Raw genomic sequence first — 23691 nt, 5'->3', positions numbered from 1 at the left:
CGAGTTTTGCTTACAACACACTTGTTGATACAACCTAGAATCATATTTGCTTTTTTTGCAACAGCATCACACTGTTGACTCATATTCAACTTGTGGTCCACTATGACCCCTAAATCCCTTTCTGCCATGCTCCTTCCTAGACAGTCGCTTCCCATCTTGTATGTATGGAACTGATTGTTCCTTCCTAAGTGGAGCACTTTGCATTTCTCTTTATTAAACTTCATCCTGTTTACCTCTGACCATTTCTCTAACTTGCTAAGGTCATTTTGAATTCTGTCCCTATCCTCCAAAGAAGTTGCAACCTCACCCAGTTTGGTATCATCTGCAAACTTAATAAGCGTATTCTCTATCCCAATATCTACATCATTGATGAAGATATTGAACAGTACGGGTCCCAAAACAGACCCTTGCGGAACTCCACTTGTTATCCCTTTCCAGCAGGATTTAGCACCGTTAACAACAACTCTCTGACTACGGTTATCCAGCCAATTATGCACCCACCTTATCGTGGCCCTATCTAAGTTATATTTGCCTAGTTTATCAATAAGAATATCATGCGAGACTGTATCAAATGACTTACTAAAGTCTAGGTATATGATATCCACCGCTTCTCCCTTATGTGATGTCTAGTGATGTCTGCACTAGAAGGAGGAATGCCACTGTGTACGGCCACATAGCTGCCACCAAAGGCCACATGCGCACCCAAGGGCAGGTGTGCATGAAGATTAAGGAGCTGCAGCAGGCATACGCCAGTGCCTCTCGGGGCAGCTCCTCAACAGGGGCAGACACCTGCCCCTATTTTGACGCCCTGGACCGCATCATGGGGGGCATGACGGTCTGTGCCACCCCGGGGGGCACCAATCCAGGAGCGGAGGGCCCTAACCAGGGCGCGGAGGAGGAGCCGCAGGAGCTGCCACGGAGGGTGCCATGCCGACAGGATCCCCGAGCTGTCCCAGCAGTGGAGTCACCAGGGTCATCCGGGGAGGCCACACCAGGTGAGTGCCATCACTGTCCCCTTCCTGGGGGGACCAGGGACCGCATGCGTGGGTCTTGCTTACCATGGATCATGTAGCAACCGATGCATGTGCGAGCACATGCGGTGCCACCCCTGGGCACGTGGCTCCAGTTGCCTGCCACACAGGGGCCGTGGCTCGATAGCTACATATGTGTGTGAAGAGACCTGACATGCTCTTGACCCTGGGGCAGGACATAGCAGGACGCCCTCCCTTCACAAGTCCCCTCTACACAGAGGCAGGGGACATCTCCCCCACCCCCACCTCGGCTGCACTATACACAGCACAGGGGCATGGGTGCGGTCTCGGGGCAGCTCCCACTCCCGGGAATAGCTGGACATGCCGACCATGGCCTCTGTGCAAGCACAGCGGCTCTGACGGTGCAGGGCATGGTCACCTTCACCTCGCAGAGGGGGGCTGGGCTTCACCCACTGTGTCTCCAGGGAGAACTGACCACTTCTCTTGTTTCTCCACAGCCACACCAGCTGCACGTGCAGGATGCACCACCCCGTCTGGGACATCCTTCCGTACCTGAGGGCTCAGCAGGTCCACCTGAACACTGCAGGGGTACCGACAGCAACACCTGGGGACTCTGCAAGCCCTGCACCGCACCGTGGAGCACTGGGTGCAGGATGACCGGGAGTTCCGGCGGGAGCTGCTTTCCCAGGGTCGTGCCATCTGCGAACACTTGCAGACCCTGGTGCAGAGCCTGCTGCCTCATGCCGCTCCAGTGCCTGCTGCCTCCCCAGCTACCGCTCCTCCTCCCACTTTCTCCCCCTTCCCCCCTCTCCCTCCTCAACCTCCACACCCTCCTCCACATCCCCTGGGGATGCCGAGGCCCCCGCACTCGCCGTGCTGGGAGACTGTTGGCCCGGCGAAGCCCCCACCCCTAAACTCCCCCTCCCCCTTCTTCCCCTTGCTTCCACTTTCCAGCTCCCTCCTCCCAGTCCCCCCCCCCCCACAGTTTTGTTAAATAAAGAGAGTTTATATTTTTGAAAATACATGTATTTTATTTGACATCAGGAAGGGAAGCTAGGGAAGGATGTGAGGGAGGAATAAGGCACAAGACCAGGGAGGCTCTGAGTGCTCCTCAGGGTGGATGCTCTCCCGCAGGGCCTCCTGGATACTGACAGCCCCCCAATAGACCTTCCAGATGGCAGCCTGCAGCAAGTGCAGCAAGGCTGATAGCAACGCGTCCATGAGATGCACCGGAGTACCCTGGGGCAGCTCTGGCTCCATGTTGCAAAGTGCTGTGGTGTCCCGAGTGAGGGCAACCAGAGCATGCCAAGACACAAATTCTTTGCTGTTCCTCATGGAGGCAGGCAAGCAAGCAGGGACACCTGAGAACTGCCTGCCTGGGAGAGGTCCCTTTAAGCACAGGCCTCAGATAGCCTCAGGCAACAGCCACACACAGACACTCCTGATCTGATGCCCTGCCTGACCTGGTTCCAGCCAGCCTTAAATCCGAATCAGTGTCCACTCAGTGTAGATGCAGTATTTCGAAATAGAAAAAGGCTATTTCGAAATACATTTTGTGTGTAGATGCATTATTTTGAAATAACTTATTTCGAATTTACTATTTCAAAATAAGATATTTTGAATCAATGCTGTAGTGTAGACATACCCTTGTTCCATTTAAAAAATAATAATAATGTAATTGGCCTCTGGTTTCAAAGGTGATGAATATTTGTACAATAAATGGATCATTAATATTAAAAATGTTTTACAACTTCATTATTCCCAGCACTAAAATTTATGGGTGAAATCCTGGCTCTGATAAAGTCAATGGGTTAGATTTTGAAAAGTGCTCATCTCTGAATTGCTCGGCGCTGAGTGTTTTTGAAAATCATTCAAATGCCTAAAAGGGAGCTGAGCACTTTTCAAAATCTGGCCTTGCCTAACTTTTCCTGACCTCTGCATGCAAAGTTACACACACTTACAAGGCAGCCTTGCATGCAGTATCTTGTATGGGTGCATCTACACTGCACTCTAAACTTGGAATAAGATAAGCAAATTGCGTATCTTATTTTGATTGAGTTTTGAAAAAGGCTCTTTCAAGTTGTCCCTTAACCCTTGTTGGTATTTTGAAATAACCGGTGGCTTGTTAAGACATGGGGTAGCTATTTCGGGATACAGTGTAGATGTACCCTATTTGTAATAGCTTCATCCATACCAAAAAGAGAAACTCTGAAACATTGCTGCTGTGGTCTTGCCTTATTGCCAACATTAATATCCCAGTAAAACGCTTTTATTTTATAATTAAAAAAAGACTTAAAACAAACAATAAAAGCATTTTCTCATCAAAGGGAGCAATAAAGTTAAAATAATCATGTCTGTACTTTTGTTTAAAAAACTTTGTTTCTGTCCTATTAATAAAATTGTAGATTATTAAAGTGAATCAATTTGTCAAAACCAATTTGTATTTCACCATTGCTTGCTTTTTGTACCACTTTCAAATGGAATAATGAAAATAGCCTTGTGTTATTAATAATAGTAATAAGCTAACAACTATTAATTATTATTATTGCTATTACTCTTTTTCTTATTTTATTTGCTTATATTATTTTGAGGCATGCTAAGTGCTTCACCAAAGACAAATAAAGGTAGAAAATGAGACTTTTTAAAAGTCAGTTTCTGGGCTTTTTTACTTTGTGGTTCTCATTCCCAAGCACAGTGTTGAAACATTTAAATTGCAAGCCCAGCTATTGGCTGTTTACATCCAAACAAAAACCAGATTTCTGGAACTAAAAAAATTAATTGAAATGTTACTGATGTTAGGTTTTGTAAAATCTTTTATCTGGGACTAAACTGAATGGGCATTGTTGTTGCTAACAAAAGGAACATTAGCTCCATTGATTTCAGTGAAACTATGCCAATATATACCAGCTGAAGTCAGGCGCTTCCCTTGTGTTAAAAATATTTTATATTTATTTCTTTGTATTAGGAGGCTGTGTCTAACATATTATCTGATTCTGCTGCCAATGAAGTGAAATGGATTTCCCCACTGATTGCAAAGGAATGTAATGGGACCAAATGGGCCTGATTCTGATCACACTTTCATTCATGGAACTCAGTGAATGGAGTAACACCATTGTAAGATTTCAAAAAAACAGGCCCATAATCTTTAGGAACAAACACCATGTATAATATTCCATCTAAATAGTCAGGAAGAAATCAGTCTTGTACACTGAATGCTTGTCTATTGTTCGTTGTGTATCCATAATCACTGAACGTCTTTTGAAAAATGTCTGGTTTTCTTTCTTCTTGGCATGAATATAAATACCAGGCTTACGAAACTGAGCAGATATTGAAAAGTTTTCCATGATTCCATACAGATTAATTTCTTCTGCTGTTGGCAGAAAGTTGGAGACACAACTCATGCTGATGTCATGGTGTCCTATCACTCTAAATTACCCACCAGTGTGTCTGTGGTCACCCAGGGTCTAAAAGTGTCTGTGCCATTATGAAGTAAGTTTCCTCTGCTATGGATTCGGTTACCAATAATTGCTTGTGTGTGTACAAATGAGAAGAAAACATTTCTGGAGGCTTGCAGTGCACTAGTTGGAACCTCCAGCGCAGAATCAACACCCTGGGAACCTAGAGCTCATAAAAGAACCTAGGCAATTTAGAGCTTAGCATTAGTAAATTACAAATGCCTCATTTGAAAAAAGACAAAGAAGGGCCCAAGGATATTTAAGTGGAAACAAGCATGTTTGAGGAGTCTGGTAACAATTTTGCTTGTTACTATTGATTTGTTCTGTTGTAGGGGGAGGGAGAATTGGGGAGGGGGGGAGGGGGTTCTTTTTAAGGCAGAACTTTGGAAGCACCGTTGAATAGTTTCAGTCATTTTCATCGTGGATTTCCCTCGCTCCCCTTTCACATGTGAAAGACAGTGGAAAGGCATCACCACCTCATGGCTGTCTTGCCCTGACACCCTGCCATGTCATGGTCCCTGGCATGTGGGGAAGGGCAGCAAAGTGGAATAAATAGGGGTGTTCATGATCCTTGAGAACAACAGGGCCTGCCCCATATCTGCTCATTTGTGTATCTACCTCATGGTTGTCATCAGTGTGAGAAAACTTACTGCAGAGGGGGATCATTCTAGAATGAATATCTTCTGGGTTACTGGTATGGCAGAGAGAAAGGTTTAGAGAATATTGCATGTCAATTTTGGGCTATATTTTGGCCCTTTTTGTCTTTAAAGCATCTCTTTGGGAGGAAGGAATGCGAAGAGAGGTATCAGGATAGTATAAGAAGTGGCAGTAAGCCCCCTTTGCCCTACATGCTCTGTCTTTATGCTGCAAGAGAGGATCTGAGGTTTTTATGGCATCCACATTTTTTCTTTCATAAGGGAAAATCTAAGTTAATTCAACGAGACAGCTATCTATCTGGTGATAGTGGGGATTATTTGAGGGAAGAGATGTATAGAGGTGCCACTTATAGGAATGAACTCTCTGTGGTTATAATAAAGAAGAGGAAAAATATTTTGCCTTCACCCTGCTGGTTTCTTTGCTTATACCCAGAGCTGAGGTTCTGGAAAAGTTTATAGGCATTTTATAGGACTTTACTGGCATTGTCTGCCATATGAACCACTTCCTATCATAACAGTAATTTCCTAGCATTATGGCAGTGCGTTTGTGATGATCTGGTAAAAATGCGTCAGTATTTCCATTCGAAATTGTGTCTTTCCAGAGTTTTGTAACTGTGGTAGCAATTCCTTCCCAAGACAGAACTTGGTGTAAAGGGTCCCTGTGGGCCATTGACTCACCACCCTGCCTCAGTGACCCACTGCCAGTCTTCATCTAGCCCCCGTCTCGGGGCAAACTGCAGTCTGCAAGGGCCGCTCATCACTGGCTTAGAGTGTGGACCTACTACCCCCGCTTACCGCGACTGCCTCTCTACAGCCCTCCTAGCCACGGGCCCCACTTCAGGCCCTATAGCCTGGGAGTTTACTTGGCCAGAGCTCCCCAGGGTGGGGAACTGCTCTCCTTTATATAGCCCCCAGCGGGGTCCTCATTAATCAGAACTGCCTCAGCTGGGTCTTTGCTTCCAGCCCTTGCTCTGGACCTGGGTTTTGCCCTTAAAGGACCAATGCAGGGCATGATCCCTGTCACAGTCCCAAAGCAGGACCCAGGATATTTCTTCTATAAGTGCTGAGGAAATGCCAAAAAAGTGATTTATTGGAAATCAATATGACTATGACTTACAGTGGCCGCACCTGAGAATAGAGTCACAGAGATCGGTGCTGCACAAACATGTCATAAGAAACAAGCCTTGATATGAAGAATTTAACATTAAAAAAGATAATGGAGTGAAAGGATGGGAAATGAGAAGATTATTATCTGCATTTTACAGATTGGAAAATGAGGTGGAAGGTATTATGTCACTTGCCAAAGATCATATGGAAAATCTGTGTCAGAAATGGGATTTAAATGCAGATGTTTTGAATCCCAATCCAGTGCCTTGCCCCAGGTCTGATGACAGACTTCACTAGGCCCTGGGCAATGTGTGTGTGTGGGGGGGGGGGGGGGGGGGGGAAGGGGAGGGAGAGGGCTCGGTTCTGGTCTCCCTGGAAGGGGCGGAGCTAGGGCTAGCCTCCTCCAACCAGCCCTCAGTGCTGTTTGGACAACATGCGGCTTCAGTGGCAATTTAAAGGGCCTGGGACTGCTGCTGTGGTAGTGGTTGTGGCAGTCCAGAGACCTGGGCATTTTTAAACTGCTGGGTCCCAGGGCAACTGATCCCATTGACCCTCCCCTTCCTTTTTGGTGGCCCAGCCTTACTCTCAAGTCCATTCTTCCTCAAAAATCAAATAAGCGTTTAAAAGGAATTCAGTTTAATTACAAATATTCCAGACAGCAGCCATCCAAAATGTTACTGGTGTTGGAGCAAATAATCCTGATTCTCTTCTGTACACTATTTCTTCCTATTGTGTCTTTTACTGTTATCCTTTCCTTGGACCATGTTATTTCTTCTGCTATAGTCGTCTTTTATTTTGCAAATTATTACATGTCTGTAAGTTTCAAACTTAATGGAGGAGCCCTGTTAGACACGTGTTTCTGTGGGGCCTAACTGTCAAAATACCTAATTCTTCAGAGAGATACATTTTAAGACAAAGCCTCATAGCGCTGAAACAATCTGTATTTCCAAAGATGGTGATTTTTTAATTTTTTTTTTTTTTTAGTGTAAATGAGAGTTGAAACTTATGGAGCCTTTCTGATTAAACTATTAAACCAAATGAGGCATTTCTAATGACACATTCACAAGGTCACCTCTGCCATTCCAAAGGAGAATTTCGAATGAATCCAGATTTCTCACACATTCACAGTGGGATTGGGCTAAGTCCAAAGGAAGTGATGCTGGCCAACAAATAAACAAGATACACATGAGGCAATGTGTGCTACCAGGCTTTCATCCAAGGGATGTTTGGAGAGGAGATGAGAGGCCCAGCACAATCATGGTTTTAAGCGGTATCTCTCGTTGCCATGCTCTTCCTCCTTGTTTCCCCTTATTGTTGATCACATGATATTCCCCACGAGACACCTATTCCTGATTCATTCTTCTGCTCCTGCTTGCTCCCTTATGTGCTTCTCCTTAACTCCTCAGTGTGTGATTCCTCTACATTGGGATTGAAAGAAAACAGTTGGATTGAACTTGATGGACAGATGTTCAGTATTTGTAGGGCCATGGGAGGCTAATGAGGCTGGGGGATGCAGGACTTCAGCCCCCTTACAGCCCTGCCCCCTTTTCTAAGGCCCTGCCCCCCACAGGGTGGGAAGGAGATGGGACAGCATGTTGAATGTGCCCCCCCAGGAGGAGAGGAGGCAGGGCAGTGCTCCGAGTACACCTCAGCCTCTCCAAAGCAGTGGGGGAGAAGAGAGGTGAGGGAGCACATGTACATAGCATGGCTTCCCTGCCTTCCCAGAACACTAGGGGAGAGGAAGAGAGGTGAGGGAGCACGTATGTGTGGTGCGGCTTTCCCCGCCTCCCCGGAGCACTGGAAGCCATGCAGTTCACCTCCTGGAGCACCCCAGGGAGGCAGCTGGCCATGTGGTGCCAGCCGCTCTAGCCTGGAGCAGCAGGGAGGGTGGACGCTTGGGGCAGCAACACTCTGCCCCCAGAATGATTACAGTAGGGTTTCTGGGGGTAGAGTGTGAGTGTGGCCATGCCTGGAGGCTTGGGAAGGCAAAGCCTTCCCCCACCTAACCTACTGGATGTCCATGTGAAGGATCCTCACAAATTCACAGTTCATTTTGTTCAATTTCACTCTTCGAGATTTAAAAAATGGTAAATTTCATGATTTCAGCTATTTAAATCTGAAATGTTATGGTATTTATAGAGATCTTGGCTCATAAAGGAGTTGTGGGGAGGTCACAACATTATTGTTTGGTAGTTGCGGAACTGCTACCCTTACTTCTCTTGGTTTTGGCACTGCCTTTAGAGGTGGGCAACTGGAGAGTGGCAGCTGCTGGCCAGGAGTCCAGCTCTGAAAAGGCAGAGACACCACCAGCAGCAGTGCAGGAATAGGGACGTCAAAGAATGGTATTGCCACTCTTGTTTCTGTAATGCTCCCTGCAGAGCTGGGCCCCCAGTAAACAGGTCCCACTTTCCAGCATACCCAACTCTGAGGGCAGCAGTGCAAGGGTGGCATGGTATGGTACTGCCACCCTTACGTCTGCACTGCTGCTGGTGGGGTGCTGCTTTCACGTCTGGGTGCCCAACTAACAGTCACCCTCCTCTGTCACCCAACTCTGAAGAGAGTTGTGACGTAGTGGGGGTACTTGCTGGGCTGTGGTGACCTCTGCTGTCTGCAGCAAGACCCAGCAGGGAAAACCTCACTATGCAAAGGTAATGCCAAACTGGTTGAACCAGATACCCCCCATGGAGAGGAACAAAGGAAGGTGGAGGCTGCCCTGGCTGGGGGGCAGAGCTGGAAGAGAGTGAGTTTAGTTGCGGGCTGGGAGCATGGAAGAGACAGCCTAGGGAAAGGGGCTGGAGTTTAGGGGCCCAGTCTCCCCCCATCTCAAGGGGGCCTGAGGCATCCTAGCCCAGCTCTGTGACCAGATTCCATCTGTGCTGTATCCTGGAGAGGCAATAAACTTCCTCTATTCCACCAGCTGGTGCAGTCTGTTTGTGCCATTTCGGGGTGCAGGAGACGGGGGACCCCCAACGCGCCGTCACAAGAGTGCAGAAGTAAGGGTGATAATATGCACAGGCACTCAGGGTATGTCCACACTACAACGTTAATTCGAACTAACTGGGCTAGATGGACCTTTGGTCTGACCCAGGACGGCCATTGTAAGCTCAGGGTCGGGGGTCTCACTGGACCCCCTTGATTCTCTTGCACACCTGCTCCTGAGTGGCCAGGCTGGCAGCTCTCCTGCCCTAGACGGCCACTTTCCTGTGCCTAGTGCTGAGATCGTAGACGAGGTCCACGATGTCTGCACTAGCCCAGGTGGGTGCCCGCCTCTTGCGGTCCCGGGCAAGCTCCCGGGAGCCGCCTGCCTGGTCCCGGGAAGAGGGGGAGGGCTGGGGGGCATCGGGTGGGTGGCTCAATCCGTGCCAGGTGCAGGGTCTGCTGGCTGGGTGCTGGCAGGCTTGCACCTGGCACGGGCACCGTAGCCAGCCCGTGCCCCTTTAACGGGTCCGGGGCCGGGAAGGGGGCAGAAGAGTTTCCCTGGTGTTGGCCAGAGTGGCCACCAGGGAAACCTGGGGAGGGCTAGCCTCCCACTAGTTCGAATTAAGGGGCTACACACCCCTTAATTCGAACTAGCTAGTTCGAACTAGGCTTAATCCTCGTAAAATGAGGTTTTCCTAGTTCAAACTAAGCGCTCCATTAGTTCGAATTAAATTCGAACTAACGGAGCGCTAGTGTAGCGCCTATGAAAGTTAGTTCAAACTAACGTCCGTTAGTTCGAACTAACTTTGTAGTGTAGACATACCCTCATTGAGCTTGCATATGTAACTCTTTGAGTTACATAAACTCATATTTATGAGAGCAAATGGCCAGTTAAATACCTAACTCACCAAATGCATGCATATTTATTGTGATTGCATACACAATCACAGTAATTGCGAGAGTAAATGCAGGCACGTTTTGCATTCAGACTTCTGCAAATCTGGGCTGAATCCTTTAGTTCACTAAGGGTATGTCTACACAGCAGGGCAAAACTCAAATTAAGCTATGCAACTTGATCTACGTAAAAAGCATAGCTGAAATCGAAATGGCTTAGTTTGGCTTTTGGCACTGTCTACGCAGCAGGAAGTCAAGGAAAGAGAACTCTTCCTTCGACTTCCCTTACTCCTCATGAATTGAGGGTCACAGGAGTCAGAGTAAGAAGTCCTTCAGCTCGACATTATTTCGAAATAATGGCTTGCAGTGTAGCTGCACTTTTTGTTATTTCGGAATAACCGGTTATTCTGAAATAATGCTTCCATGGAGACATTATCTAATAGACCTCACACAACATTCCTATTCTTATTATAGCATCTAGGGTGGACTTTGTAATTCACTACAGCAGAGAGCCCCTGATGGTATGTTTGCATGGCAAAAGCTGCACATGTGCTAGTCAACCTAAGCTAGCTCGAATCCAGGTAGCATGGGTAACACTAGGGGCACATCTAAACTACATTCCTCTTTCAAAAGAGGAATGTAAATGAAGCCGATCCAAAATTCAAATGAAGCACAGATTTACTCCTGAAAAAATGAGGTGTACGGGTTCTTTCAAAAAAGGGTTGTTTTTTCCCAAAACCCTCGTCTAGACAGCAGTTTCTTTTTCAAAAAACCCTTTTTTTGAAAAAGCGTTCTTATGCGATTATGCGAATAAAGCACGAGATTTGTAAATCCACGCTTCATTTGAATTTTCAATCTGCTTCATTTGCATTCCTCTTTTGAGAGAGGAATGCAGTCTAGACATAAACTAGTAATGAAAACAGCACAGCATGGGCTAGTGAGCCAAGTAGGTGCCTAGGCTCCTTGCAGGCTTGTAGTACTTGCTGTGCTATTTTCATTACTACTGTTATCAATACTATCAGGATTCAAGATAGCTCAGATTGACTAGCCCATGCAAATTTTTGCTGTGTAGATGTACCCTAGATTACATACCTTGTTGGGATACATGTTCCTGTATGAGACATAAGAGCTGTTCTCTGGTGTTTGGCACTGCAATTTCAGAAATTGAGTTGATCCTATAGCTTTCAGATAAAACATTATGGACCTCGTTTTTGAAGGGCCTCCAAAATTGTGCCCACAACATCTGCCCGTTCAAAATTTGCTCAAGAAAACCCCTATCGATGTGTTTCACAGCTGGGAATTAGCACGTCCACAATGTAAAGCTGCATGTAGAGGTATCTACTTGCAAATGAAAATGCAGGGTGAAAAATGTACACCCTTGCAGATATCGGGGGTGCATATTCAAATGCCATTTTACAATGTGGCCCAATGTATAAAATGCAGTTCTTATAAGATAGCTCTTCATGAATTTTGATACATTCATGGGTTCTAGTGGCAGCTTTAGCATTCTATTAATTATATTTTGGATTTTAGAAACTTGATGTGTTCCTTTATATTCTCATTGTTGTCATAATTGGAATTTTGTCCATGAATCTGTGTTTATCTGAGTGACCACATGCCTGTTTGTCTGTGAATTGTATTATATACTGTAACTAATGATAATATATTAGTATAGTTAAGTGCTAATAGAATTTTGATACTCCAAGGAAATTATGGAAATTTGCTAATGGAATTAAATTGGATTTATACATCAGAGTAGTAGTGTCACTATCAGCAATGAATGCTTTTGTAAGGTAATTGTGTAGAACATTGGTACCACCGCAGAAAAACAGTGGAGCACTGTCCATAAAACATGTCGGAATTAAATGTTATATGGGTATATTTGCCACAAAATTCCCATTAAATTTAGTAGGATTTATGCATGCATAGTTGGGGCAAAATATATATACATACACACAGCTACTCAGTCTTGTTCTTATGACATAATGGTTGAAATTTCTGCAAACGGTCTGATCTGAGATTATTACAGCACATACACCATATATAAAAGTTTTATTACTCACCCAGTTCCAGACTTGCAGCCTTAGACTACAAATTTGGAGTCTCACTTCTGAGGCATGCAACTTCTAAAGTGTAAAAATGGGATGCCTGGGTGCAGAATTACCAGTTTGAGTAAGCTGGGTATGCACATCAGAGATTAAGAGCTCAATTTTTGGGTGTGGTCAGTTGCAAAAACAGAGATTAGTTTGTGGCTGGATTTCTGTATGCAAATTTGGATTTACACAGCTGAACTGACAATTCTAATGGTTCTAATGTAAACATTTTGCAATTGTCTGATTTTTAAGATGTCTAGCTACTGGCTGTTCATTTGAGGAAGGGACTTACATTTGAGGCCTCGATTTTTCTTTTCCATAGTGATGTCTGTTTGCCAATATGGACACCTGGAGCTCTTTTTAGTGGGTAATTAAAATTATTGAAAGTTCAGAGTCCATTCAGTGATGCTGGAGATTTTTTTAAAATTAATTTGGGGCTATAAGAAGTCCCCTTGTTCCTTTGCATGGGCTGCCTAGGCCTTGAATCTAAGTGTGTCGAAATAAGCACTGTATGTTACATGCATTGCTTACTTTCATCCTTGGAGTAGCTGATTGGAGGGTGGACAATGAGGGTACGTCTAGACTACATGCCTCTGTCGCCAGAGGCATGTAGATTAGGCTACCAGACATAGGAAAATGAAGCGGTGATTTAAATAATTGCCACTTCATTTAAATTTACATGGCTGCTGCGCTGAGCCAACAAACAGCTGATCAGCTGTTTGTCGGCTCAGCGCGATAGTCTGGACGCGCGGGTGTCGACATCAAAGGTATTTGTCGACCACCCAGGTATGCCTCCTGGGATGAGGTATACCTGGGTGGTCGACAAATACCTTTGATGTCGCCACCCGCACGTCCAGACTATCACGCTGAGCCGACAAACAGCTGATCAGCTGTTTGTCGGCTCAGCGCGGCAGCCATTTAAATTTAAATGAAGCGGTGATTATTTAAATCGCTGCTTCATTTTCCTATGTCTGGTAGCCTAATCTACATGCCTCTGGTGACAGAGGCATGTAGTCTAGACGTACCCTGAGAGTCATGACTCCACCCTTTCTACTCACTTCTCTGGGTAGCTGAATTAGCCTTTTATGGGCCTTTTATGCCAGCAGCAAATTACTATCTCTCTGGACCAATGGGACAGAAGATGAGGAACTATGACTGAGAGGGGTATCTCTGAATCACAGCTCTATGTAGGACTTCTCTTGGGTGCGGTATTTACTCACCAACCTTTTCTCAGGGTTCTGTTTGCTCATAGTTCATTCTCCCCCTGTCTACATTCTGCTATTGGGGAACTGGTTACAGCCCCAGGATATTCACTGATGCTGTGTCTAGACCACATGCCTCTGTCGTCAGAGGCATGTAGATTAGACACATAGGCAAAGTCAAATGAAGCCGTTATTCCTCGTGGGATGAGGTTTACCGGGGCTGCCGACAAAGGGCTTTGATGTTGGCAGGGGAGCGTCCAGACTAGCGCGCTGAGCGGACAAACAGCTGATCAGCTGTTTGTCGGCTCAGCGCGGCAGCCATGTAAATTTAAATGAAGCTGCGATCATTTAAATCACGGCTTCAATTGACTTTGCCAAAACAACAAATCTACATGGCTCCGTCGACGGAGCCATGTTGTTTAGACGTACCCTGAGTTACAGCAGCCTCCACACTGCTCTAATTTATGGCACAGTGTCTGGTTCCAAAGGGACTTTGCACCAATGGAAGATCATGGGTAGTATAAACACCATACATCCACACATGGCATTTGTAAATGTCATGAGAGTATCCATTTTCAAGCTGTATTTTTAGCACTCCATCATTATAAACTCTGTTGGCTTCTCTGCAGTGTTTGTAAGAGCTCTAAAAACAGAAATATTCAGTGTGTGTAACTACAGCTGGTCTCTCTCACTCTCCTGGTGTCTCTGACTCTTCCACCCACCTTGAACATTCATGATTGGCTTAAAAAAAGCAATAGTATCTGGATTGGAAGGTATCAGGTTCTTTAAGAAAGGTATTGTGTGCATTTTACTAATGTAGGCAAAACTACTTGTGACTAATGAACTACTGATGGCAGGAATGCCTCTAGATTGTCAGGGCTAGCAGACACCTATTTTGTGTCCACCTCTAAATGTAGGTAAGTGACAAGAGGGAATAGGGAAAAGGGATATTCTGTCTTAGGCACCTAACTGCAGGAAAGGCTATGAATCCTGAGCAGAAGTAGGTGCCTTTCTTTGGCCCAGTTAAACACTTTATTTTCTTTGAGAGACATGCATTACTGGCTAACTTGGGCAGCTTAGAGCACTGGTACAAATCTGGCTTTACCCTGGATTTGCACCTAAGATTGGAATTGATCCCTACAAGGAATCAGAGTGCTTGCCTCACTGCTTACATTTGAGTATAAAAAGACAGACACTTGGGCATTAACTAAACAGAATGAAAACGAAGTTTGCCCTATCCGTGTCTTTTCTCTGGCTAGATAACGGCAGCAAGTGTGCCCACTAATTAGAATAATGATATCCAATTCTCTCTGGTAATCATTATTTGATAGGGCCTCATGAGGAAATAAAGCTCTAGAAGTCCAAATCACAGCATGTTCTTTATCCTGTCAAGCTGGGACCACAAATTCTTCAGTTTATTCCATGCCTGCTGTGTATTTTGCCTTGTGGGAGGTTGTAGCTGAGCCATATGCTGTAAGAAACCCTCCTGGCCCACGAAGGAGCAGATGGGAGCTGGCAGAAGGGGAAGTAAAACAATGAAAGAAATGAGTCCTGCCTGAATAGATGACCAGGTGAATAGCTTCAGACTCACCATGTGGAAAGCCATTACAGAGTTCCAAGGCAAAGAAACAAAAATGGTAGGGGCAGGCTTTAGGACAGAGACTGAACTTTTATTTTTGGCAAGAAGAAAAATGGACAGACTGACACCAAACTGTTCAAGTTCTCTATTTCCAAAGAGCTGGGTGGCTCTGCTAAAATTATAATTGGGGACATAGTTATCACTCTTTAGACTTCAGGGTCAACACCCTCTGGGGTGACTAGAGCCAGCTCACACCAGACACTTAATGAGTCACTTGTTTTTTTGGATGTTTTTCCTCACCTCATAAATAAGTTGGCTAGGAATTGAATTTCCTTTCAATGAAAACTTAAATTCTGCAGAAGTTGAAGTGGCCATCAGAGAAGTCCTGGTGCAATGATACCACTGAATGACAGCTCAATCCATCCTCTGGCTTCAGGGAAGATACTGAAACTATGTTAGAGAGGGGTTACAATGAACAAAGCAGAACTGTGGAAAGGGTCTTTGGGAACTCAGGTCATCGTAATTTCTCTCCAGGGTGTGTTGGCTGTAATAGTCATCTGCTGTTTTCATACCTGCCAAACAAGGCAAGTATTAGAAAGGGAAGGAAAGAGAGAAAATCCTTCCTCGGTATGCTAATAGTCAATATCTGTGGAGGAGTATGTTCTACTGAGTTAAAATATTAGGAGCCAAGACTCCTGGGTTTTATTCCTAGTTTTGTTAGTAACTTATTGCCTGGTCTGGAATAGCCTGTTCCTGTCTTGTGCATCAGTTTCCCCGTCAATAAAATGGAGATAATACCACATCCCTCTCTTTCTGGGTTATTGTATAGATTAACTAGCTAATATTTATAAAGTGCTTTCAGATCCTCAAAAGAAAGATGCTATAACTGCTAATTGTATATCTTTATGACAGATTTATTAGGTCTGTGTGTGTGTGAGTGTGTGTGGCATAGCCTTCCAAGCATTAAGTCTGAAAAAGGGCTCAGCATTTGAAATTTAACTGGAGAAAAGGAATTCAGCAAGTTCTCTGTTTTCATTATGGCACACTCTCCACTGTACTTTGCATTCCAGCCAAAATGAACTACCACTCCGACTGCAACAATACCTTCTCAGTGCACTCAGACTGGCTCTCTCCTCAGGATTTTGTACTTCAGGTCCTACCAAAAGAAATAAAACGTGGTATGCATAGCTTCCAGAATACCTGGCTGGTTTCCCCTCCCCCTTCTTCTGAAGGCTGCAGCCTCTGAAGTCTGAACTCAGTTTAGTAAGTGTCCTCTGCTGCATTTTGGCTTTGTATTGTGCCACAGTATGCAGCCCTTTTGAAACGAAAAGAGCAAAACCAGTACATTTGTAATGTTCCTGGTTTAAATTTTATTTTGAAGTGAACGCTTTATGCAAAACACTCCACATGAGAATATAGAATCATAGGATTAGAAGGGATCTTGAGAGCTCACCTAGTGCAGTCCCTGCACTTAGGGGAGGACTATGTATTATCTAGACCAGGGGTTCTTAACCAGTGAGGTGCGCCTCCCCAGGGGAGGAGTGAAGGGGATACAGGAGAGGGGTGAGGTGCCTCCCAGAAAATTTACCTCAATTGCCGTCCCACTGGATAAAATTCTAAAGATTAGATTTCTGCATAATTAATATTATGAATTAAAATTATAAACATTAATTTCTTATTAACTTCTAGAGATCAGCACGCTATAATAGCAGTGCGAATCAATCAGGCCTATGTGACGACACACTACAATAACAGTACGTGAGCATTGCCGACTTTCATCTTCAAATATTACGTACATTTGTTAGGAAAAGGTTCAAAGTAAAAAGCTCATATTATTCATTTAGGCATTCTAATGGGATTCACTCACCCCATCAGCCATCAGACTTGGGAATTAGCTTGGATGGCTGCGTCCAGCTGGTTTGCCAGGTCCCAGGGTTCAGGCAGGCCTCGGGGTTCGAGCCAGGCCTTCAGCTCAGGCCTGTCCTCCGAATCACCAGGCACCAGTAGAGCCTTGGGTTCCCCTAGGTCAGAGGGTAGCCCTGCTGGCCGGCTTGGCCAGGCCTCGGCGGCCCAGGCAGGGAAGCCTTTGCTGGTCTGAGGGAAGGCGGCTGTGGAAGGCCTGGGCCAGGTCTCAGCCTCATCAGCCAGGAGCTCCGAGCAGGCGTCTGTCTCCCTCAGAGGCTGGGCCCCGACTGAGCTCCCTGGCAGAGTTCTTATAGTCCTAGCCACGCCCCTTAGCTTCCTGTCAGGTGAGGGGGTGGGGCTAGGCTGTGCACAGAATGGCTCCCAGGGGGGTATGAACATGAAGTTCACTTTCAGGGGAGGTGTGAAGGTAAAAAGGTTAAGAACCCCTGATCTAGACCATCCCTGACAGGTGCTAGTCTAATCTCCTCTTAAAAATCCCCAGTGATGGAGATTCTACAACCTCTCTAGGCAATTTATTCCAGTGCTTTACCACTTTGACAGGAAGATTTTCCTAATGTCCAACCTAATGTGCCTTTGCTGAAATTTAAGTCCATTGGTTCTTGCTCTGTCCTCAGATATTAAGGAGAAACATTTTTCTGCCTCCGCCTTTATAACAGTCTTTTATGTATTTGAAAACTGTTATCACGTCCCTCCCTGTCTTCTCTCCTCCAGATTAAACAAATCCATTTTTTTCAATCTTCCTTCATAGGTCCTGTTTTCTAGACTTTTAATCATGTTTGTTACTATCCCCTGGACTTTCTCCAATTTGTCCATGTTTTTCCTGAAATGTGGAATCCAGAACCAATAGCATAGCGAGAGAGGGGCAAGGGGGGGCAGTTGCCCCCAGGCACCACGCTGGGGGGGGCACCAATTTAGTCTCCCTCCGCTCCCCCTGTCATCCCTCAACTCGCCTGCTCCTCCTCTGCCCGCCGCTGCCTGCTGGAGCCTCCTTCCTGCTTCTCCGCCCCCAAGCCCGACCCTCCTCCATCTCCGCTGGCAGGTCAGTGCATGTGGGGGCCTGGCCCCAAACAGTGGGGGTAGGGGAAGATGGTCTCCCCCCCAAGGGTCGGGCTCAGACATGCGCCAGGTTCAGGACCCTGCCGTGCTGTGGCGGCGGGCAAGGGGGGCACACATTTTTCCTTTGCCCCCGGGCGCATAACATCCTCTCTACACCTCTACCCAGAACAGGACACAGTACTCCAGCTGAGGCCTAATCAGTGTGGAGTAGAGTAGATTGACTCTTGTGTCTTGCTTGCAACACTCCTGCTAATACATATTGTTTCAGTTCCCACATGCAGTGCTGACTGCCTGGAGGCCAACTACAGAGTTCAGAGTTGCCCAGGGCTACGCCAGTGCAAAACCCCCATTCTTTCCTCCCCATTCCACCCCCAAATACCCCTACAACAGAAGGCTTTCCCCACCATACATGAAGATGTCTTTCTTGTCTGAGCATCTGCACCTGATATCTCTTGGGAAAGGAATGGGCATTCTGTACTGGAAAAGTTAATGAGTGGTTGGGGTGGTCCTGCACCACAGTCTATAGGAGGCAGGGGCAGTCTGGCACACAGTGCTTTCCCTATGACTATCACAGCCTGCACCAGGAGTGGAACTGACCTCCAGCAGCATGAAGTTCAGAACTGAGGCATTAAACTTCTTCCTATCAGTCTCTGCATTCAGCTTGGTACCAGCGGATGGATGACTCAGGGCCAGAGAAGGTCCATGTCAACAGCTCAAACCAGCTTGGTGCTGAGGGTATTCACAATGTACGCAGTTGAAAGTGTCCTTGGAATGACAATATTTATCTTTCTGTTGACTCACCTCTTGTGGGCACTACAGAATAAGAGGAAAGAGAGCTTTGAATGCCTCTCCCTGAAACAAGTCAGCCTTGTCACTGAATTAAATGGGCATGGGTACATGCCGTATCTGTATGCATTTTCCAAATCTTGAGTTCCAGAGTGGGATTTCAATACCTGTGTTAGTTGCTCTGACTCTCCATAGGACAAATCGTGGCAACCGCCCCAAGTCCCGTACTTTTGGGGGCCCCGCAGTGCCCACCTCAACTGGTCCTATGGATGGGAAGGACCCAGGCAATTATGGGGGCCTAGCATGGGGCAACAGGAGGGGTTGCTCACCCATACACTCATCACGTGGATGGCAGGGGCCGGAGCAGCCAGGCTTCTGGCACACTGTGCTTGGCTTCTTCGTGTTGGGGAGAAGGAGAGTGCCCCGGTCCCAGGTGCTCCACTTCCTGCCACCATGGAGAAGTGGGGTACAGTCGGCTGCACAGTGGGATAGAGCAGGTTGCTGGGCCACTTCAGCACCTGCTGCCCATGTGGTGAGTGTGTGTGGTGGAATCCCTGCTGCCGCTGTTGCAGGCTTCCCCATACTTCCCTGGGCCATGTTGCTTGGGGAGGGGGAGAAGCGGGTGGAACAGGGGCAAGGCTTGGGGAAGGGTGGGTGGACCGAGGCCTGCAGTGGGGGAGTTGCTCTAAGCCCCCACACCCTCTTGCGATGGCCCTGGCTATTGATGTGGACACAGCGTCAAAATGAGGACAAACACCTACATGGTATTAAATGTCAGGTGCAACTTTTATTAAATTTTAACACAGAGGAGGAATACTTCTTTGCCAACACCCAGACTGTTCTGTACCAGGCAGTTAATTGGTTCCAGTGTGGGGCATTCAGGGCTCCTTGCCATAGAATGATTAATGTGGAGTGGGCTCTCCTTAGCTTATTCCCCAGAACTCAGCTCTCTTTGAGTCCTAGCACCCTTTCCCCTCATACAGGGGACAGACAGTGCAAAAGGGTGGGAAACTCAGCCTGCAAGGGCCACAAAGTCTCACTCTATGAACTCAAGGCCGATCATCAAAGTCCAAGGTCTTTTATCTCTGGGAACTATTCATTTTATTCTCTTAACCACAGTAGAAATGGGTCACAAGTTGTGGTGAATAAATAAGTCTACCCCAGTACCTCAGTTAGGGTGCATCTACATTGCATCCTTATTTTGAGATAACTTGCGTTATTTTGAAATAATAATGCGAGCGTCTACACAGCCATTCCATTATTTCGAAATAATTTTGAAATAACAGACAGCTTATTCCAAAATCTGTAAACCTTATTCTACAAGGAATAACGCCTATTCCGAAATAGCTATTTTGAAATAAGGCATGTGTAGACTCTCCACTGCTACTGTTTCGAAATAGTCCCTCACCAGGGTCATTCTAAGTTATTCCTCCCCAGTGCCTCCTAGGGCTCTAAATTGCATTAGCACATCTACATTAGGGAAGCCTGCCTCAGACTAATTTTGAGTCTTCCTTGCAGTGTGGACGTGCTATTTCGAAATAAGCTATTTCGAAATAACTATTCTGGAATAGTTTATTTCAAAATTAGCGTGCAGTGTAGACGTACTCTTAAGTACTAAGTGCATTTCTGTTTAACCCACAGTAGGTTAAAGGTGCTGTAAGGAAGGCAACAAACTCCCCGTTCTGCCACCAGTGGTCCCATGGGAGAAAGAATTAATTCCCAACTCCCAAACAAGTAATTGGCTAGACCAGTGTCATCTGTCTGTCTGGATTCTCACTATTAGACCAAGTGAGCAGAGAGGGCTCTGTGACCCCCATGCCAGGTTATATACGGAGAACTGGGGAATGCAGGCCAATGAGCTGGCCAGAGACTTCCTGGGGGAGAAGCTACCTATTGTCCCTTGGCAACTGTGTCTTTCCTTTGCTGTTAGCACTGTTCCCCTTTCACTGCTGGCCCCGTCAATATCCCCCGCCTCTTAATGCAGGTGGGTGGCACTTCTGAGGTTGGTGATGGCAGCAGTTGTAAATTGAAGGAATAATTTTTAGATTGGATAACTGGAAACGTGTAACAGTTTTTATTGAGAGGTGTTCCTTTCATCAGGGTTTCTGAGGGCTAAACAATCCAGACAATCCATGTGCATCCATGTGTTCCTGACTGCTCCTAGATCTGAGATGGTGGTAACAGGGAAAAAAGGAGTTTACACACACAAATTGATGGAGAGGGGGAGAAACGGGGAAGATCAGGAAAAAGAGAAAAGGATGGGTGAGAAGCTTTCCTTTGTAAAGCATCACATATTAAACTCAAGAATTCAATGATCTGTTGATAATTATCATGACCACATAAGATACCAAGCTCTTTGGTATTTAAGAAAATGTATAGCTTCCAAGATGAGTCACAAACCAGATCTGATATGTTACCGTTGGCCGCAATGGTGGAAGGTTTTTTAATATAAAGATCTCTTCGTCTCCCCTCTGCCCCTACAACTTCCCTGTTCTCAGAAGGTTAATAACATTATGACAAGCAGATTGTTTTCCATAGATGCCTGAAGCCAAACATAGCATGAAATTTATAGCTTGTGGGACCACCCATTATTACAGTCTTAATTATTTTCTTTAAAAATGTAGTCTGGAGAAAATATATTGCTATTCAATAGCACAAGGAAGTTCCAAGTTCTCACTCCCAGGGAGTACCAGTTAAGAAGGGGAAACCATCTGGGCTTGCATTCCTATAAGAAGCTTTGAGCAGGGTTTTGTGCTGTTGGTGGATGACTTGCCAACTGAACTCACTTTTTGAGCACCTTTTTAAGAGCATGCAGTGGGTAGCACGTTAGTGAGCAGCTTTTGTGGGCTAGCGGGTGGACCCTTAGAATATGCAGAAGGGTACATATGTCTACAACAAGGGCACATCTACACTACATGGAAGATCGACGCTGCAGTGGTTGATCTTCTGGAGTTCAATTTAGCAGGTCTATACTGGTATAGACCTGCTAAATCAAACTCAGAGTGTGCCCCTGTTGCTACCGATACTCCTGCTCCTCACGAAGAGTAAAGGAAGCTGACAGAAGTATTTGCTCCCGTCAACCTCCAGCTATGTGGACGGTACAGAAACGCGGTTTAAGATATATTTATTCTACCTATGGGTATGTCTACACTACAGCGCTAATTCGAACTACATTAGTTCGAATTAGTTAATTCGAACTAAGCTAATTCGAACTAACGCATCCAGACTAAAAAACTAGTTCGAATTAGCGTTTTGCTAATTCGAACTAGCATGTCCACACAGAGTGGACCCTGAACCAGGGTTAAGGATGGCCGGAAGCAGTGCCGGCAGGGCATCAGATAAGGATTTAGAGCGTGGAGCTGCTGTCTCAGGCTAGCTGAGGGCTGTGCTTAAAGGGACCCGACCCCCACCCCGGACAGACAGTTCTCAGGGGTGCCCCGCTTGCAAAGCAGTCCTGGCTTGGATTGCCCGGAGTACCCACACTGGGCACATCACAGCACTCGGCCATCAGACCGGCTGCACTTGCCGCAGGCTGCCATCTGGGGAGAGAGGACAATTGGGGGGCTGCAGGAGAGCTTCCACCCCCAGAAGCCCGCAGAGTCAGCCCAGTCCTCCCTATCGGGGGCTCGTACCCCATTCCTCCCTCACCTCCTTCCACTTACCCCTCCCTAGCCCCCCTTCCTGATGTACAAAATAAAGGACAATTGTGTTCAAAAATAGAATCTCTCTTTATTGAACAAAACTGGGGGAGACTGGGAAAAGGAGGTGGGAGAGGGGAAGAGAGAGGGTGGGAGAAGGGAGGGCAACTACAATGATGAGGGGTTTGGAACAGGTCCCATATGAAGAGAGGCTAAAGAGACTGGGACTTTTCAGCTTAGAAAAGAGGAGATGGAGGGGGATATGATAGAGGTCTATAAAAGCATGAGTGGGGTGGAGAAGGTGCATACAGAAAAGTTCTTCATTAGTTCCCATAATAGAAGGATTAGAGGACACCAAAGGAAAGGAATGGGTAGCAGGCTTCAAAATAATAACACATAGCAGACCTGCCAGCAGGCCCATTCTTGATCATAGAGGCTACGGCTACACTATGAGTTTTGCCAAAAGAGGCTATGCAAATGAAGCACGGGGAGAGGCATAAGGATCTTGCGCAGAAAGGGGGGTTTGCACAAAATGGCCACAGACAAACTGCTTGTTTTTGCACAAAAAGCCCTTGTGTAAAAACAGACTGGAAGAGATTATGCAAATAAAGCACGAGAAAATGCTAATCTGTGCTTCATTTGCATTGACTCTTTTGGCAGAACTCATAGTGTAGACAAAGCCACACATAATAATGCAGTTGCATAGAGCACTTGAACATTTGGGGTACCACTGGGTCTTAATGTCCACCCATCTGCTTCTCTGTATCCCAAGTCAGTGGCTCTGCTTCCTCCAGAGAGGATATAGCTAACTTAAAAGTGAAAAGGCCTGCCAGAATACTGAAAGAGCCATTCAAGAGGTAATGAAGCCATTTAACAGGCATTTTCCATCTTCAGGTATATATTGTCCATTTCTGAATTTACTGTATTAGTCAGCAAGACCTTAGTTTTTAAATTTGCTTTAAAAATATTTCATTAGTGTGGTGCTGAAGATCATAATTTCCCCCTCTCCCTGCCCCCACTGACTGCCATCAAGCAAAGGGCCACCAGTTTAATAGTGTTGTGCAGGAGCTGCCCCAGGCAGAAAGTGTGATCAGCGCCCCCATCTGCACAGCTGTCAATGGCTGTGATGTCATCATCGGGAGCTCCGGCGCCCCATGACATCATCATCGGGTGCCCTGGGCCAGCGGTGCCCTAGGTTGACCGCCTAGTCTGCCTAGGCTTACGGGCTGCCCCTGGTGTTGTGTACGGCACCATAAACGGTAAGAACAACTTGCCTGCCAGAACGGCCAAAGTATTAGTCTGCAAATGCAGATCCTATGAGAGAGTTAGAACCTTAGCAAACTCTTACATGATCACCCTTCCTTCCTAGCTGCATTGACTTATAGCAG

At 46.2% G+C, this 23691-nt stretch overlaps 2 long non-coding RNA genes across 2 annotated transcripts in view; one reads left to right on the top strand and one right to left on the bottom strand.

The window, feature by feature from the left end:
* LOC112546877 (uncharacterized) overlaps window positions 1-23691 on the top strand; it is a 151027-nt gene that overhangs the window by 105766 nt on the left and 21570 nt on the right. The gene's annotated exons all lie outside the window — the stretch shown is intronic.
* LOC112546878 (uncharacterized) lies at window positions 14979-17002 on the bottom strand. The gene is made up of 3 exons (XR_012896441.1): window positions 16765-17002; window positions 16002-16053; window positions 14979-15469 (listed from the first exon to the last, which is right to left on the bottom strand). It is a non-coding gene; the product is annotated as an uncharacterized LOC112546878 (long non-coding RNA).

This window comes from Pelodiscus sinensis, chromosome 18, assembly GCF_049634645.1.
Source record: "Pelodiscus sinensis isolate JC-2024 chromosome 18, ASM4963464v1, whole genome shotgun sequence".
NCBI classification, from domain to species: Eukaryota; Metazoa; Chordata; order Testudines; family Trionychidae; genus Pelodiscus; species Pelodiscus sinensis.
This window is presented reverse-complemented; position numbering and strand designations above follow the sequence as displayed.